Source organism: Condylura cristata, unplaced genomic scaffold (genome assembly GCF_000260355.1).
Source record: "Condylura cristata isolate star-nosed mole 26May11 unplaced genomic scaffold, ConCri1.0 scaffold00030, whole genome shotgun sequence".
NCBI classification, from domain to species: domain Eukaryota; kingdom Metazoa; phylum Chordata; class Mammalia; order Eulipotyphla; family Talpidae; genus Condylura; species Condylura cristata.
Genome location: NW_004567131.1, coordinates 6896372 through 6916717, shown reverse-complemented (window position 1 = coordinate 6916717; position 20346 = coordinate 6896372). Strand labels below are relative to the sequence as shown.

General features: G+C 32.7%; 1 protein-coding gene across 5 annotated transcripts in view; it reads left to right on the top strand.

Annotated features, from left to right (window-relative positions):
- Positions 1–20346, top strand: part of ZEB1 (zinc finger E-box binding homeobox 1) — a 150563-nt gene that overhangs the window by 61431 nt on the left and 68786 nt on the right. The window lies entirely within an intron of this gene.

Genomic DNA, 20346 nt, shown 5'->3' with positions numbered 1-20346 from the left:
CTAAGAAGCTTAAGCCACTTCTGCATGAGTTCTATGCCCGCCTGCCCCGGAGGAGATCCACATGATGTGGCAGACCTCTCCTGAACCACCCGCTGTTCCCTTCAGCAGTGTACTTCGTCTATCTGCCTGTTCTGCTCCCCACTCTGTTCCTGGTGAATCCTCTCACCCTCCGCATCTCTGGCCTGTACCCCAGTTCTGTATGAATAAATAAATAAATCTTAAAAAAAGAAGATAGTATGTAATTAAAAAAAAAGTTGGAATGTTTTGTCTATTTGTGACATTTCATATAAGAGGAATGACACAATGTGTGGTCCAGTCAGTTCTTATATGAGCATACCTAATTCTTCCTAAGGACTTCATTTACAAAGACACAGCTTTCTGTTACTGTTCTTTCACACTTTTTAATGTTCAAATCTTAGTACCTTTTTGAAGCATATAGTAACTTCTTTAAGAGTAAATCTGTGACCCACTCTTAGGTGGCCCAGCAACCTAAGCTTAGCACTGCAAAGCTAGCCACTGCCTCTTCAGTAGGAGTTTGATCTGCCCAACCCCCACCCTGGAGGTGATCCACATGGCACAGCAGACTTCTGTCTCACCTGCTGCTCCCCTCAGCAGTGTACTTCATCAATCTGCCTGTTCTGCTCCCCACTCTGTCTCTAGTGAATCATCTCACCGTCCCTGCACCTCTGGCTTGTACCCCAGTTCTGTTTGCATAAATAAATTAGAGTAGATCTGTCCTACTTACCCTCTAGAGAAGACATCATTTATAAGTGGTATTCTCTAAGGACAATAATTACACCAGCTCCGTGTTCCCTTCAGGAAGAACACCTGCCTTCATGAGGACAATGACTATAATAGGTGGCAGCTCTGTTTCATTATCAGTTAGGCAGGTAGATCCAACTGCAGTTCGGCAGTTTAGCAGTCAGTTTTAAGCTATGGTGCATTCCAAATCCATTCACACTTAGGAGAATGTACCCAAGAGTGTGGATATGTTTATAATTACTGCATTTCCTTCAGAGAACAAGAATTACAGGTAAGTTTTATTTTTTGCAGTGATTCAGCAATTACTTAGAAATTTGAAAATATTCCCCTACCCCAGAAGTCTCCTAAAGATTTCAAACATGGCCTACCTTATGTAATATTTTTTCCTCACTTTGAGTAGGAAGAAAATCCAGTCATGATGTTGGGCTTGAAAGGAAACAACTTATTGTCATTTGAAAGTTGTGAATATCACACATTTCTAGAAATATCCCTGGTTTATGTAAGAATCTTATTTCTAATGTGTATGGAAGGTATGAATTATTTTGTTAAATTAACACATCTATATATAGATAAGGTGTTCAGCCTTTTTGAGATAATATCTTTAACAGCAATGAGTCAATTAATGAACTGTGTTTGGGTTTCAGTTTTGTTTTCAGGACTGATATCTTTTTGTTTAAAGGCTTTAACCTTATTTCAGAAACCAAAAATTAAAGCTACAAAATATCTTAAATATGTAATCTTTTGCCCAGTAATGTGAGATAAGTTTAAAAGTCTGAGATTTTCCTGAAGTTATAATCAAATTTTGTATGTATTTTTTGTTTAGAAGAGTTTAGAACATAATTTTCATCATGTTCTCAAAGAGTTTTATAACAATAAAATTGTCTTTTTAACAACCACTGATCTATAAACACATTGAGTTCAAAGAATATGTTACATGTCTCCATTCATTTGAGATTTAATACTTGTAATAATAAATGTTTACCTCTAAAAGCGTTGTGCCCATTTTTAAAAGGAAAAAGTTTAACTTGAATTAATTTGAAAATACTAACTAAATGAGTTAATTTGCTAATTGTTCCATCTGCCTAACGTAGGTACCTTTATCGAATGTCACTTAAAAACAGCCCTTCAGTAAATTACTACACTTTTAAATTATTGAAGATGAACTAAAGGAAAAGTGAATAATCTTTCATAATTTAAATCCTATTTTTCTTTGTGTTCCTCTTTCCAAAAAAATGACTCAGACCAAGAAAACAGATGAATATTAATTTGAGAAATTTTAAAAAGCAGTTAATTGCAGTAATAAACACCACACTTACCAGCATGGAAGTTTTGGTGGTGGATGTGATGAGGTGGTATACATTTGATTTGTGTAATTCTATACCTCTAAATCATATGTGGTGTTGTAAGTCAGTGTTAACTCAAAACAATAAATACCACACAGCATTGGTGGGAGTCTTGGTTTCAACCCTATTTAAAGAAATTCTCAGTGAACTCTGTGCTTCAAGTTGTTTGCAATGCTACAGTATTTTTTTAGAATAAGATACTTTTAATTTTGTGGTAGTTCTTTAGAAATGCTGAGTAGCAAGTTCTATATTAATTAAGAAAAGTAATGCTTTCTCAAAATAAATATCTTCTTGCTCTTTTTGTGATATGAATCAGGTGCCTGGTTCAAGACAGTTTATATCTTTAACTGAATTCTAGAGTAAGAAGAAATTGGGTGATAATGCAAAGAAAAAAATTACTTTTCCTTAAGAATAGGGGAGGAAAAGTAAGAGAATTTAGAACACAACCTTTATTTTTTATTTAATTTGATTTATATTTGATTCTACAAAGTGAGTGTAAAGCTCATCACAGACAATGGCATTTATTTGCAAAATAATTTTATTTCTTTGGACATTATCATTCATGCTGATTATCACTCATGTTTTACTAACTTTATAGAAGCTACGTTTTTGTTTGTACATAGACTTTTGAAAATTTGCCAAAACTATCTGCCATGTTTTTGTGCAGGAAATGAGTAAATTTATTTAAGCAGTTATCAGCTATATAGAGAACTATGAGAATAGAGTGTATATGGTAAACAAGATAGTTTTCCCTACCCTTACTATAGAGCATGTGTGATAGAATGGTACAGACAGGGGATTGCTAACCTAACCTGCTGGGTCAGAGAAGACTGCCATGCAAGTAAGAAATTTTAAATGAATCTGTGATATTAATAGGAGCTAGTCAAAATGAAAAAGCAGAATAAGTATGTATGAAAGCCTTGAAATAAGAAAGAGAGCAAAACACATTCAAGATGAATGACTTATGGAGCAAGGGAAAGATGAGACTGCACATGTAAAGTAACTTGCATATTGTTGAATCATTACTAGGTTTTTGACTTTTGAAGTTTAGCTTAAGGGCTTTGGGAAGACATATTTTGTATTTTTTTCTAAAGCTTTCTATAAAATCCTGATATTCCATTAGAAAGATGAGTATATTGTGAATGTATGGCTCATGAATTTTCACAAACTGCATGTACATAGGTCACCTCTGAACACTGTTGGCATCCCAGAAGTTCACTCTCATATGTCTTCAAGTCAATCTTGCCCACCCCCACCCACCAAGAAAACTTCTCTCCTGACTTCCTTACTGCATAAATGTGGTATTTAATATAAATGGGAGCATACAGTGTATGCTCATATCTGTGAAAGAAGCCATATATGACTTGATTATGTGGTCTGTTCATATTGATTGTGGTTGCTGATAATTCTTATAGCTATATAATGCTCCGTCATATGAACATATCACAGATTTTCATTTTTTGAGATTGCCACATTTTCCCTCTGTAGGACAGAAATATGTGAAGTCACTAAGCTTCACAGTAAGTCTGGGAGAAAGATAATGAGATTTGAGCTAGTGTGATGACACTGAAGATGAACAGAAATGAGAAAATTTCAGGGAGATTTATGAGTTAGAGTCTATGGAATATAGGACTTAATTCAATGAAGAAATGAAGAATACAAAGATCCCAAGAATAATTAGTGGGTTTCTACTGGGGCAAAGTGGTAGATGGTAGTTTTTAAGTTCAAACACTAGAGATGACTGGATTATTGTTTGAGTTTTAAAAATAGAGGGGGATACTGAATTTAATATATAATCAAAGTACCTGTGAAACATTGCACAGGTCTGCTTTATACAAATAAATAATGTTTTACTTACTAAATGAATGTATGACTTTATATTCATTAATAACTGCAATAACAAAAAGCTCCTCTACAAATGAAAAGTTGTAAGTTTTCTATCTATTCTTCACTTCTAAATCTCATCAGAGATACTTTTTCTAAATGTTTGTGGAGTGGTTTATTATAGCTTATACTTATCCTATGCTTTCCTTAAAGAAGTGCTAACTACATGCAGACAGAGTTGCGCCTTCCTATATATATAATAATATAAAAGATATGTAATATGCAGTGCCTTCATACTTTAAAATTTTTTCTATGTAATTAGCACCATAATTATAACTTAAAATAAGATGATTTACATGAAATGATTGACGTAGTTACTTGCCAAAACTTGAAGTGACTGAAACATATATTCATTAAAGGCTGGCAATTGCTTATCTTTTTTGAATACTGAATTGTGTATATATATATCACATCTACTTGATCCAGTCATCTATTTTTGGACATTTGGATTGTTTCCATATGTTGTCTAATATAAATAGTGCTGCAGTAGATGTTCAGGTATCCTTTAAACTTAGTTTTTGTGTCCTTTTGGGTTGATTCCTAGGTATAGAATTGCTGGGTCATATGGTAGCTTGATTTTTAGTAGTTTGAGGAACCTGCACGCAGCTTTCCACAGTGGTTGGATCAGTTTGCATTCCCACCAGCAGTGTAGGAAGGTTCCTTTTATTCTACATCCTTGCCAACACTTGTTGTTGCTAGTTTTTTTTTATATATGACATTCTCACTGGTGTAAGGTTGTATCATTGTGGCTTTGATTTGCACATTCCTGTTTTTAAGGAATATTGAACATTCTTTTATATACCTGTTGTCCATTTGCATTTCTTTTTAGTTCTTTTGCACATTTTGATTAGATTGTTTACTTTGATTTGTTGAATAATGTGAGTTCTCTGTAGCTTTTTGAAATCAGGCACTTATCTGTGGAGGGAGCTAGAAGGGATTATGCTCAGTGAAATAAGTCGAAGGAAAAAGAAAAACATCAGATGGTTTCACTTATAGGAGGACTATAAGGAAACCAAATAAGGTAATCAAGAAAAAAATTTTAACAATAAAAAACCAAATAAAATTAACAATTATAAATCAGACATTCTTCAGGGGAAGGGAGGGAGAGGGATCTAAACAGGGAAGAAAACAGCACAAGGGACTATGGTGATGTTTTTTGGGGGGGTAAGTTGGTGATGGGAAATCTATGGGGACTACAGCTGAAATGAGAAAGCCAATGTACAAAAATGAACAATGATGTAAAATATGAATAAATAATGTATTTTTAAATAAGGTTGGCAAGGGGTAAGAAGAGAAGGATAAGAATAACTTAAGTTGCCCTCCCTGGTGGCACAGTGGGTTAAAGCACAGCACTGTGAAACTGTCCAAAGCCACTGTAGCACGAGTTTGATCCCAGCCAGGAAGGTGACCCACATGGTGTGGCGACCTCTCCTGACTGCCCACTGCTCCCCTCAGCAGTGTATTTCAGTACATCTGTCTGTTCTGCTCTCCACTCTGTCTTTGAACCCTCTTACCACCCACACCTTGGCCTGTACCCCTTTTCTTGTAGGCATAAGTAAATAAATCTAAAAAAAATAATAACTTAAGCACAAAATTCAGCACTTTTCCATAGGGAGATTACTGGAAGTCAGAAAATAGGATGAAAGCACCTGAGTTTAAAGAAATGGAATGTCAAACTATAAATAAGGAACTTTGCCTACTTTACAGTGTTGTCTGGGATTGGATATACCTTTGGAAAATTTTATGGGAAAGGGAATAATAGCTATAGCATTAAGTAAAACAAATCCTTACACTTAATGCAATTAGGTCTGCCCAGTTTATAACAATCAGATATGATATACTTAGTTTTGACTGTCACTTATCAGGTAGTTCATTATTTAAAATTAAATGCTTTTCTTTAATTCATGAAGTTTTTTTTTCCAGCTTTTTGTCTATAATTGACATTTTCACAGTGAAATCAATCCATTACTCCAAAAGTTTTAATAATTTTCTGTCCGAAGGTGGTGATAAAAAGTATTGTACCTTTCCTACTGTTTTCTGTAATTGAAACTCAGAACATACAAAAGCAGTTTGGTAATAGAAATTATTATAGGACTGCTTGAATAGTATTGAAAAAGTAGTTGAAATTATTGGCTGTGATATGAGAGACAAAATAGTGGATTTATAGACTTTAATTTGGATCTTGACAGGTAGGTAGGATTTGAATAGGTGTAGGAAGTGTACAGCAGGCGCCAGTAATATCATGAGAACAAGTACAGAAAAAAGCCTGGCATTTATTTGGCACAGTGAGAACTAACTAGGTTATGGCAGAAAGCACAAACTCGTGTGTAGAGAGAGAAATGTAGTTAAGATTTGATATGTTGTAAGAAGTTTTGAATTATTCAGAAATCTATACACTACAGAGATGGATTATTTTCTGGATTTTCAGAGTATGTGTAAGAATTATTTTACTTTGACATTATGAGGTAGTTATATTTTGCTTGTTGTCATGTGGTAATCATGAAGTGCTTGTGCTTTCTAAGTTCAAGGAGACTTTACATGGAATCTCTGGATTGATTGCAAGAAATTTGGATCTCTGAAATTAGGGACAAAACTTTAGATGTGTATCTTTACTTGAGGAAGAATTTGTTGCCTTTGTATCAAAACTTTAAAAGGTCTGACAGTCTAAAAGAATTTAATAAAACAGCTTTTGCTTTCTTCACATAAACCATCTTTAACTTTGTGTATTGTTTGTATTTTTTTATTGCAGGGAGATCAAAACCCATTAAACGTTACAGTTCTTTCCTTTATCTCACTTTTACTAGAATAATGTATAAGAGAGAATCCTCAAAAGTGTATCAGTTGAATTGATTATGTAGCCAAAGAGAATAACTATTTTATAAATAATTAAACTGCTTTTTTTTTTTTTCTGGGTGTGCTGTTTCAAGAGTACATTCCTTTCTGTCTTGGGACTTAAAATATTTCCTTTTACAAAGCTTAAAGCATTTTAAGTAAATGTCCAACTGTAACAAATATGTAATACCTGGGTCATGTTACATATTATCACAACTGTTAAAAAGTAGGTATCAACAAATGGACCAAATCTAGTGCTTTATTTATAGAAGTTAAGAATTTTTTTTCACATTTAAAAAGAGGATTGTAATGGGCTAAGATTGTAAAAGAGAATATGCACCAGAGATCCTGTGTGGCCCTCAAAACCTAAAATATTTGCTATTTGATACTTGGTTTTTTTGTTTGTTTGCCAATCCTTAGTTTAAAGTAGATTCATTTTTTCAGCTCTATGAAATACATATGTTTTTATAGAAGAGGGTATATTGCTTTTCAATAGATAATTTTAAAGCTGGATACATTTTTATATAACTAGCAAAGTTGATTAGGTAAGACAGTCTGTTTCCTTTAAGTTCAGCTTTCTAAATTCTGGAGTTGGAAGTGAGTAGACAAATGTTACTAATGGTATTAAGTGAGTGGACCCATGTTACTATTTTATTCTTCATGAATGTGTAATATAAGGAACCACAATTATGAGCAAGTGATAAATCTAAAATGTAATCTTCATACTTGATACAATCTTTTGAGATATCTACTATACATAAAGACAAAAGAAAATACATTTAGCTACTACTGTGTTGGTCAGGTAATTGCTAAAACATATTATTTATTGGTTTATTTAACATTTAGATATATTCTTGAAATAGTTTAATAGTTTTGATGTTTTTAACATTAATTTTTGACATATGATGATTCTAACTTTCAGAAAAATACTGAGATATTCTTATTAATGTATTATTGTATGTTATAATTAGTCTAAGAAATGGGTCAGTTTTGATTTCCCATTATTAATTACATCATTAATTGTTCTTTTCACTAAGATCTTTTCCACTAACATACAAAAATACTGGTTTTCCCCTCCCATCTTAAAGTTTTGTTCTTTGTTCTCACTCTAGGTACTGCCCTTTGTTTACGGCTGATCTCTTTGGAATAATTGTCTGTGCTTTCTGAATTGTTTCCTTAAACCCTACCAATTCATAAAAATTGCTTTTGTTACTAACCCCCAAGTTGATTTCTCAATCCTCATTTTACTTGTCCTGAGAGTAGTATTGAATTCTTTTCTGAAACTACACTCTCCTATTCTCCTTTATTTCTAGCGTTTTCTTTCCCCTACACTTTTATTCTCTTTCACTGATTGCTTCTCACTCCTATAATCTTCAAGCTGGAAATGCTTCAACATTTGGAATTTGGACTTATTTTCTATTCCCTTTATTCCTTGTCACCGCATCTTAATATGCTGGCTTTAAATGACCCATCATTTCCAAATGAGCACAAGTCAATAGTGTTCTCAGAATGTAATATAATAACCTGAACTCCTTATCTTTCTCCAAAGAAAACTTCCTCCAGAGTTTGCCCATCTCAATAAATAACAACTTTGAATTGGCTTTGATGTCAACCTTGATTCCCAGCTTTTAGTCATCCTACTTTTGATAATTTCCCACTGTTCTGTTACCACATTCTCTTGTGTATTATATCAAGAATCCAGTTGATAATTATTTCTACTGTGACTCCCTGATCAAAGTCACCTTTTCATCTTGCCTATATTAGTATAAAAACCTCCCATAATTAGTATTCCTGTTTTTTCCCTTGATATACTTTAGGCCATGCTTATATAGCACTTAAACTACAATATGTCTACTTAAACTACAATATGTCAAAATGTCACTCTTTGGATAAAAAACATCCATTGTCTTATCTCAGTCAGAATAAAAACCATACACTAAGGAGTTGACATCAGGTTCTATTATCTGTGTCCTGTTATTCCTGTACCTCAACTGCTTTTCTACTGTCACTCCATCCTAATCAGACTGGCTTCTCAACTGTTGTTAGGAGGTTCAAGCAAAGTCTTGCTTCAGAGATTTTGCATTGACTATTCTCCTTGACTTGTAACTTTGTATTAGCTGCATGATTCTTTACCTCAGTGACTTAGGATTTTTACTCAGATGTCAATTTGGGTCTTTACCTACTCAATCAAAAGCTTGCAAGCTTCCCCACATTCTATTTGAATTTTCCTTCTTATTTTATGTTTCTTTTCCTGTAAGTACTATTACTATCTATCATGTAATTTATTTTCCTGCCTATTTTCTGCCTTTTCCTACTAGAATATAAATGTTTTGTTCATTCTCTATCTTTAGCACATAGAATAGTGCCTGACTCATGTTACATACTCAACTAATATTTGTTGAACAAATGAAATGGCAACACAGAGAATTAAAAATAGTTGAGGGATCTTGAGAGCCCTTAGAATATTTAATAAACTCAAATATTTCCATATACCAATGCAATAAACTAAAAGTTTTAGAAATATGATTATATACTGATACATAGAACTTGCTTCTCTGAACTGCTTTTGGTTTTTACTGTTTATTTATTGAATTTTATAAATGTGGAATACTGAAAAAAATAAATATGATTGTAAAGTATGAAAGCAAAGTATGGTCACTATTTTGAGAATGCTTTAATGAGGATATATTTTAAAAATATTTTTGTCAATTAAAAGTATTGATCACTAAATGCAATAATTTTTTTAAGATTTATTTATTTATGAATACAGAACTGGGGTACAAGCCAGAGGTGTCAGGGCAGAGAGAGGATTGACCAGAGACAGAGTGGGGAGCAGAACAGACCAACTGACAAAGTACACTGCTTATGGGAGTAGTGGGTGGATCAGGAGAGGTCTGCCACACCATATGGTCACCTACAGGGCAGGGATCGAACTCATGCTAAAGTGACTTTAGCTTCTTAGTGTTGTGCTTTAACCTGCTGTACCACCAGGGAGGGCCAATTTTTTTTTTTTTTATAACTTTTTTTTTTAATTTATTTGTGCATACAAAAGTGGGATACAGGCCAGAGGCTAAGGGGCGGTGAGAGGCCCCACCAAGACAGAGTGGGGAGTAGAACAGACAGATTGAGGAAGTACACTGCTGAGGGGAGCCACGGGCTGCCAGGAGAGGTCGGCCACCCCATGTGATCATCTCCAGGGGCAGGCGGGAATCGAACTCATGCGGAAGTGGCTTTAGCTTCTTAGTGCTGTGCTCCAACCCGCTGCGCCACCAGGGAGGGCCCGGCCAATTTTATTTTTTAACTTTATTTTGAAGTGTTAGATTTATAGAGCATTACAAAAATAGTATATAAAGTTCCAGTATCCTTATTTTATGTTTATAAGCATATAAGCTTCAAAAAGTGCATACTAACTTGTCCTATCCGTTATTTTTAGAATAATTTTTAATACTACCATAAAGCTCCAAACAATTATTTTCCAATTTCCATATTTTTTGTCTTGACTACATACATAATGATTTTAAATAGTCATATATATAATAAACATAATTTTATTGTTTAATTACGACATCCATTTTTCCATGTGCTATTATAATCTCCGTTCTTTTTAAGTGACTAATAATAAACCATATTGTTGATTGAACTTTATCAATGTTATTCTCTTCCTGCTGGAGGTTGCCATTCAAGTGAATTAGCAGTGAAGATGGAAAAGAAAGTATAAAATTTAACAGTAGGTATTTGCCTTTCCTATTGTAGATAGGGATTAAATGTAGGATGAAGAGTATATAAAATAAATATTTATCCAGGATTGCTCCAAAGTGTTATTCTGAGTATCCCCCCAAAAAAATAGTTATTCCAGAAAAAGAATATAGGATAAAGAAGGGACTGTGAGTGGAGGGGACAGTGTTCTTGAAGTGAAGAGTTTGGAGTAAGAGGAAGCCTAACTGAATAGATAAAAATGTGGACCAAGAGTTTGACTAATCACATGATCACATGGCAAAAATGATAGTTGTCACTTCTGTTTCAGTTTTTCTAATCTGTCAAATATTACACTATTAGATGATTACTGAACTCCCTTACAACTTTGAAGTAATTGCTGTGTGTCTTTTATTTGAACTTCATTACTATTTTTCTGAATGTTTTCTAAGGACTTTGGTTTATAATGAAATAAAGATGAAATACTCAATTCTAAGTCTGTTGGGGATTCAATTTTCCTTAATACTAACACTTCACAGGGGAATTGTCAGAGCTGCCATTTCATTTTATCATTCTCTGTAGAAATAAGATCAAAATTTAGAATAAGAAAGATGGGATTTAAGTCCAAACTTGGAAAAAAACTTTGTCAATTTTCCTTAGTACATACTTTTGGGGGTCTTTCTCAATAAATGTGATTATTAAATAGTTCATGTGTTCTTAATGACTGTCATAAAATAATCAAAGTGGCAATAAGAGAGGAAAAGAATAGGCTGTAGAATTAGTCAACTTGAGTTCAAATACCAGTTATACTACTTTCCTAGCTATGGAAACTTAGTCAAATTTAAGTAAAAAGTTTGATTTTAAAGTATGATTGGGTTTTTTTTATTGTAGTATTACTGAATTTGCAGAGTTGTCATGAAGGTTAGAAAGACTGTAAATTACTAAATGTATAACTTTATATAGCACTGTTTAATATTCTTGCTTCTAACTAGATTCATGTGTGTGTGCTGTGTGCATGTGCATGTATACTTTCTAGTATTCAACTTTTTGGCAGTTTAAGTGATTTGGCAAAAACTAAAGAATTATTTTTTTAAAATTCCTATCCAGAGTTTTAGTATTGCCTTAGATAGAATAATGTTTATTTTTAAGTAAGTAATTTTTTTTACATAATTGCTAATCTTCTGTTGCTAGTTTCAGCCACAGTCCAGTATAGTTTTCAGGAGTATACTTTTAGTGAGTTTACAAGTAATGCAGAATGTTTCTTCAGATGTGTCTTGTTGGCTTGATTTTTAAAGTAGACTTAGAAAGGTGTTTATCCAAAAACATACAGAGAAAGGAAGACTGAATGAGGGAATAATCAAGTATAGACAAATGAGATTCTAAACTAAGAAAATATGGGTGAAATGACTTTTTATGATTTATCAAAAAAAAAAACTATCAGGAGGGCAGGATGAAAAAATGAGTAAGAAAATTTGAAAGACCCTAATATTTGGATATATTTTTTTACAAGAACTAAAATACTTGTTTACGTTCAAATAAAAGAGATGTCATATGACAAAAGACCATAACAGTTTGGTGAAAAATTGTATACTGGAAACCGGTGTTGTATCTCAAAAAAAGAAAAGATCATAAAGATGCAATTACTATTAATGTCAAACAGTATGCTATAAAAAGACCTGTTTTGTTCGGGAATTGAGTCAAACTGGAGTTAAGTTAGATATGTTTTTAGATGGACTTTCATTCTAGTGTCATTAAGTAACAGATATTACTTTCTTCTGCCTTTATGTTGTACACTGTTGCTTTTTGTGTACCTGTTAGCAGCTCAGTATATGCAAACTTATGATTTCTCAATTCACAGCACTTATTATAAAATTGTTACTTAAAGCATTTTTGTCTTTTTTTTTAATTTCCTATTGCTCACCAAGACAATGAACTAAATCATAATTGTTCTTTCATGTGGTTTGACTGCATTAATGATAAAAATAGGTTTTATATATTTTTTTGAAAATTGATTTCTTTAAGCAATGCTTAAATAACTTGATTGGAATAAGAACACCTGTTGGTCAAAAAGTTATTTCAAATATGACAGATTTGAAACCCACCTTAGCTGTATCAGAATCACCTGAGGGCTAATTAAAACAAAAATTCTAGGAAACTTTTCCCATTGTTTCTGATTCAGTAGATCTGGAATAGAATCTCAGATTTTCCATGAGATTTCTAATAAGTTCCAAGTAGTGTGATGCTGTTGTTTCAGAGATCATACTTAAAGAACTACTAAACTTAACAAAGTAACTTTATTTCATCTCCACACTACTTAAAATCAGTAATATTTGAATTGTATATGTTGATAATTTTGTGGCTGTTTGGTATCTGGTTATATAGAGGCAAACGATGACCTTGTTTCATGTAGTTGGAAATAATTTTTTTACTATTTAAATACTGAAACCATCCCTTCATTTAAAGAATAATTGTGAAAAATTAGAATGTCTTCTACTTATTGTATTTAAAACCAGCATTATTTCTGAGACTGATTTATTATTTAAAATGGTATTTCTACTGAACCAAAACTTGCAATAGGAATAGGACTGCAGAACTGGCGCTAGTAGAAGGGAAGGAGCTTAGGAGTGGGACAAAATGGGGAGGAAGCCTAATGGTCTATGGTATAAAGGACTGTGGATGTTTTGGAGGTGGGTATGTTGACATACATATGAGGTGTGTCTTTTCCCCTAAATTTTACATGGTGTTGTAAACTAGTATATCAATTTTTATTTATTTTTAATCTCAATTTTTAAAAATCATTTTAAAGCTTCTTCACACTAGAAATCTGCTATTTTTTACAAAATAGTGGAAATACAATTCTATAAAATTTTGTCTGTACTATTTCCTTAAAAAGATAGCCAGTATTACATGGGTGATTTAGTGATGGGAAGCCCACAGGGATTACAACTGAGATGGAAAAGGGCGCAAAATGATGTAAAAATAAACTATTATATTATTAAAAAAAGAAAAGATAGCCAGTGTTGTGGGCATTAAAGATTGTTTGCTAATGTATCATTTATATATTCAGCTTTGCTTTTATAAAATTTGCTTAAACATTTCAAAGAAATGACTAAAACTTTAAATAAAAACATTTATAAAACTGTCATGTTTTTACATAAATTATACTTTGTAAAATAATAAAAATAACAAAATATAGCGCATGTGAAAGGACATTGCTGCTAAACAATCACAGACTTTAAGGAATAAACTGCTGGCTGTGAACAAACTGGGCTACATTTATTATATTAAATTTCTATTTAATAAAGCATTTGATATATTATCCTTTTGGACATTTAAAAGTAGTAATTCACATTCTTTTAAAGAGTTGGAGCAATGTGTTTAACAAATGCATCTTGTGATCACAGTTATATTTGAAAAGTATATCTTAATATAACTGTAGTTTCTCTAATTACTATTTACCTTTACCTTTCCACATTTTTTTATTTTTTACTCTTCTTAATATCTGTTTGATTACAATGATTCTCTTTCTTGTTTCAGAAGGAATAAATGAGTACGTGTTAATTATAAATGCAAGCTTCACTGTTTATATTTTTGTACATTTTTTTACCTATGTACAGCACTTATCTATGCAAGTGTTAATTTGCTGAGAAACTTACCAATGTTGTGACCTTGGAGTTTTTAAATTCTTATAAAATTCAAGCTCTTTTAAAAGCAAAATGCACAATTCTGACTTGGAATTTTTCAGCTTTGTGGAAATTAACATCTTTAATCACATTTTAACATACACATCTGTGTGTTTTCACATATTGTTTCATGCTTTATGTTTGTAGAGTTTTCTAACGTGTATCTTTCTATATTGCTTTTATGTCCTGGTTTATCCTGTATCAGGAAGGTTGCAGTAAAAATACCTTGAAGGCCATTGGGGAAATGTTAAGATAATCTATAGACCTTCCCTTTTATTATGTTCATACTGAATCTCCCTTTATTTCAGTCTGAAGTAACATACTATAATTGGTATTTGCAAGTTCCTTAAGGTCTCGGCACCTTCATTTGTTACATGGCTAATGAAAGTTTTTTACTACTTCTAAAATTAAGTGATTGATGTTTGAAAACAATTCAGCATGTTAGCTTTAGTTCAGCAAATTTTACTTATTTTTCCCTTTCTTCTCAAATAATAACTCTACTAAAATGGTATAGTAATTTAGAGAGAAATAAATTAATTGTGGTGTTTAGCAAAATTTAGTTTATATTCATATATTGGATTATGAATATGTTTCTTTTCATGTATTAGATTATTTTTCTTTGCCTTAATTATAATATTTTTAAGTGGTTAACTGGAACATAACAAAATACAGCCTCATTATTTTACAAAGACCCATAAAATAATTATCTTAAGACAAGTTTGAAAATTAGCAAGAAGGGTTGTTAAATGAGACTGTTTATGCATAGTTCTAATTTTAGTTATAAAATTATTTTTATAGCTATAGTGATATTCTAGTGCCACATTTCCATCCATGACTTAGCTATTTTAGAAATTGTGAATTAATATTTTCATATCCTTATTTATCATCAGTATAGATTATCTAATCATTATATTCCTTGTATGTGTGACAGTTGTATCAGATATTTATATTTTACCTGTCTAAACTATTACCCCCCCACCTTTAAATTCAACAAAGTAGAATTTAGTCCTCACTTCATTATAATTAGCAGCATTTTTAAGTAGATATTTTGCCATATTAAATAAGCAGAAGCATCTCAACAAATGATAAGCGCATTATTAACACTTTATATAAAGTATAAGCATTGATAAAAGATTGAAACTAAAACTGGAGTAATCAGCTTCATTCAAACAATATTATTAAGAAATGGATATCAGATTTAATCCAATCTAGTTTTATTGGTTCTATCAATACATTGATTTTATTAAAAATCATTTTGCTGCCTTTACTTTATGAAAAACTTTGCTGACGGTGAAAAACAATGCCTAGATGTGTCCTCTTGGAAAACAGTCTCTGTTAACAATATTATTCGCTGTTCAAAAGAGAATATAATAAATACATACTTTTTTGTTTTCCTTGCTCGCTTAACTGTCAAAAAAAAATTGTGAGAACCACTGGATATAAATTTAATTTCTGAGTAGAAGTAGGAATATTTAGCCAACTGTGATTTTTATAACTTAAACAAGGATATGGTAAGAGTCCTAGCTGTTCTTGCTGCTGTTACTAATGCTAGTACTAAAGAAAGTACCATTTTAACTATAAAAAGGGTCTTTCTGATCATAGGAATAAGGAACAAAGTGGTTATAGGTGATGGGACCACATCTTTTTTAAAATCCTTTCTGTTTAACTCTTTGTAACTTTTCTTAAGTGAAAGAATCATCTGTATTTAAAAATATTTTTGATTAAAAATAACATACCCCATCTTGCTGGGCTCTTGGACAATGAAGAAACATGTTAATTGGTTTTTTATTGTTGTTTCATAACCATTTATTAATTATTAGCAAGAACTGTTAATTTTTCTTCCTTTGGAATAATAAGAAAAAAAATTTTTTGATGCTACCTAACTTGACACTTAAAAGTTTAAGACAACCTCAGAACATGAGATATCTAATTAATTGAGACTGGAATTATTTAATCACCTAAGCTGTAGATTCTAATATCTTGTTGGTTTTCACTTCTACTTTACCATTGCTGGTATAAAAATGTGTTGAAACATTTGATTTTCTCTGTTTCAGTTTATGTCCTATCAGAAATGATATTATTCACCATATTTTAAATATGGACTACTGTTTACTACTAATAGTTCCAAGAACTAGTTTGACTCAATATATTCTTGATTAGTTATAATTTAATATTCCATATGATGTAGTTTATAAAATAGGTTCTTGATCTTTCCCTCTTTTGTGATACGGAATGCTAAACAAAAATTGGTATAATTAAATATGTTGAGTACTTTCATTTCTATTTTTTACTATAATACAAAATGAAATACTTCCTGCCAACACATACTATTAACCTCCATTGCCAAGCCAAGCATGGCCAGCCCAACTCATACCTCTAGTCTTGGTTTTCATGCTATGTGTATACTAGTATTCGGCACATTGTTATTTCACAAGTGCTTACACCTGGCCATACCATGTTTACCCACAGCCATATCTGAACCCTGCCACCGCACTAGCTGCTACTGCTAAGTGTTTTTTGGGGGATGATGTTGACAGCAGAACTATATCTGTCCCTATCCTCCACTGCCATAGCTAGCCTCTGCTGCCATAGATATGCTGGCAATTACTCCCACTGCCTCACATACACACTCACCAGCCTCAGCAACTGCCTACCAAGCACAACTTACTGCTAGAAATGGAGGCTCTGCTGAACATCTCACCAACCCTCACAGTGACTGCTGACCTTCTCAGCTGTCAGCACACAATTGTAATGTAGTGGACTCAAGCTACCACACCACCAGAAACACCCTTCCAAATTGTAGCTGCATGTGCCCTTGCACTTAGCACCCACATACTACTTACTGGTGCAACAGTGCTCTCCCACACACTTAAAGTTGTATTCACACACTTTCCATCCAAACCTTACCACAGGTGAAGGTCTTTCCTTAAGGAAGACAAGTCATGAAATCTGGAAAAGTCATCATTTTTTCAAATGCACAGACACCAATGCATACAAAGAAACAAGGAGCAAAAATCAGGGAAATAAGACACCATCAAATTAGCTCATTAATTCAATAACTTACTACGTAGACAAAGTATTCAAAGAACTGTCTTAAAGAAGCTCAGTGAGGTACCAAAAGAACATAGATAATCAACTTAATAAGAATAATAACATAAGCATAAAATGAGAAGACAGAAAATTATGAAAGAACCAATTAAAAATTCTGGAGCTGAAACATACATTGCCTCAGCTATTGATATAATTCAGAGCTTCAGCCACAGTTTTTTTTCAAGCAAAGAATCAGTGAACTCATATACAGGTCATTTGAAATTGTCCAACCTGATATGAAAAATTATAGAAAAAAGTGAAGAAATCTTATAAGGCATTTTTCTCTTGATGTTTTAAGCATTTATTTTTGACTTAAACATCAAGAGAAAAATGCCTCATCACATAAATAGAATTTCTATGCGTATCAGTGGATTTCTCAAGAGAAACTTTGTAGACCAGGAGACAGTGGAATGGTATATTCAAAGTACTGAAAGAGAAAATCTACCAACCAAGAATACTGTTCCCTGGAAAAAATATATTTTGAATAAATAGAATCTTTCCCAGAGAAACAAAAGCTAAGGGAGTGTGTCTCTACTAAATCTGCTTTACTAGAAATCTTTGAGAGTTTTTCAAAGGAAATCAAAACACTTCTTCAAAAAGGAGAACATATGAATGTTTAAATCTCACTGGAAAGGTAAATATGTAGAGAAATGTAGAATATAGCACTGAAATTTCTTACAACCCTACTATAAAAATTAAAAAATAGGCCCTCGCTGGTGGCGCAGTGGGTTAAAGCACAGCACTAAGAAGCGAAAACCACTTCTGCATGAGTTCTATATCCACTCCGAAGGTGAACCACATGGTGTGGCAGACCTCCCCTGACCCACCCGCTGCTCCCCTTAGCACTGTACCTCATCAGTCAGCCTGTTCTGCTCCCCATTCTGTCTCTGTTGAATACTCTCATCACCCCTGCACCTCTGGCCTGTACCCCAGTTCTGTATGCATAAATAAATCTTTTTAAATTAAAAAATAAAAGTTTTAATGGGAAACACAAAAATTGCATAATAGATCATCAATATAAAAAGCCAATTCTGATGTCAGGAACACAAAGTGTATGGGGGAGTAAAACATTTTTTGGTGAAATTGAACTTAAGTTGTTTTTTAATTAAAATCCATATGAGTAGAAGATTTCTGTAAGATTCATAGTAACCGCAAAGAAAAACTTACATATACAAAAAGAAAGGAATCTGTAGTAACAATTCTTCCAATAAAGAAAAATCCTGTACCAGATGCACCAAAAGCCTACATGGGATATCGTACCAAACACTGAAAGAACTAATATTAATCTTTCTTATACTCTGTAGACAAAATGCTTAAACATATCGTATGAGATCAATACAATCCTATTTCCAAACTAGACAAATACAACACAAGAAAACTACATGATCAAGATCACTGATGAACAAAGATGCACAAAGGTTCAATAAAATATTAGCAAGTTGAATCCAACAGCACATTAAGAGGATCATCTACCACAATCAAGTGGGATTCAAGGATGATTCAACATGTAAAAACCAGTCACTTTGGTACATCACATTATTGGCATGAAAGAAGAAACAGTATTGTCCTCAAAATGGCATGGTACTTGCATAAAAACAAGCATGGATCAGTGAAACAGAATAGAAAACCCAGAACTAAACCTACAGAGGGTTTCCAGAACATCCACTAAGAAAAGTTAATCTCAAACTCTAGAAGATTTTTGAACTCTGTATTGTGATGGATGTGAACTAGACTAATGATGATGATCCACTTACAGTATATACAAAAATCATTTTACACCTGAAACTAATATGTTACATGTCAGTTATACTACAATTAAAAGAAACATATAACTAAAGCTCATGTAGGTATACCTGTCTTATTTTTTAAATGGTATATATATTAAAATATTGTTATTTATATATTTGTATATTATATATATTATATATATTAAATAATTCATCATTTTGTACATTTTTTCATCTCAGTTGTAATCCCTGTAGACTTCCCACTACGAGTTCACACATGTGCCATCACCATAATCCCATGTGCTCTTCCCACCCGTTTTTATACTGTTCTCTTTTCCACCCCCCCCCCCAGAATATCTCTGGTTTATAGTTGTTTGTTGATTTGTTTTTACTTTATTACAATTACTTTTGTTTTTTCCTGGTCCCTTACACTTCTGCTATGAGTGAAACCATCATGGTACTTTTCTTTTTCTTTCTGGTTCATTTCACTAACATGATCTTTTCCAGCTCCATCTATGTTGCCACAAATGGCATGAGTTTATCTGTTTCGATTGCTGAGTAATATCCTATAGTGTATATGTACTACATCTTCTTAATCCAATCATCTATTTGGGGGCATTTGGGTTGATTCCACATCAAATAGAGCAGCAGTAAACATAGGGATGCAGGTGTCCTTTTGAATTACTATTTTTGTATCCTTTAGGTAGATAGTTAGGAGTGGAATTGTTAGATCATATGGAAGCTCCATTTTTAGCAGTTTGAGAAATCTCCATTTTTGGCTTTCTATAGTGACTTTACCAGTTTGCATTCCCACCAGCAGTGTAGACTCAAAGGGCAATATAAGAGTGCATAGGAAGAATGAATTCTGTTGTACATTTCATAGTTACTCTGGGACTCAACATTGGTACATAATTTACAAGTAAATTTATATCAGTCAAGCATTTTTTGATTGTTTCATAACAAATTTCTATTTTGGAATTATTTTGATTAATGAAATCAGTTCTAGTGTGAACATTTGGGCTGTTACACTACTAACAAAACCATCGTTGTTCAGTTCTGCAACTGTTACCGTAGTCCTGGCTCTTATCTTTTTACACATAGTTTGCTGTATCTTCTACACTGAAATCCATGGTCAGTCTTGGCTCTATACAAATGCATTCAGTAGTGAATTTATTCTGGATTCATCTGAGGATATACTATGTGCTAAGCATTTATTTAAGTGATGTTTTTATATTCCCATTCCCAAGTTAGTAGTTTAATAGTACCAAATCAAAACAACCTACAATGTAAGGTCTTACAAATCTCATTTATTCTTGCTCTTCAACAGTGTCT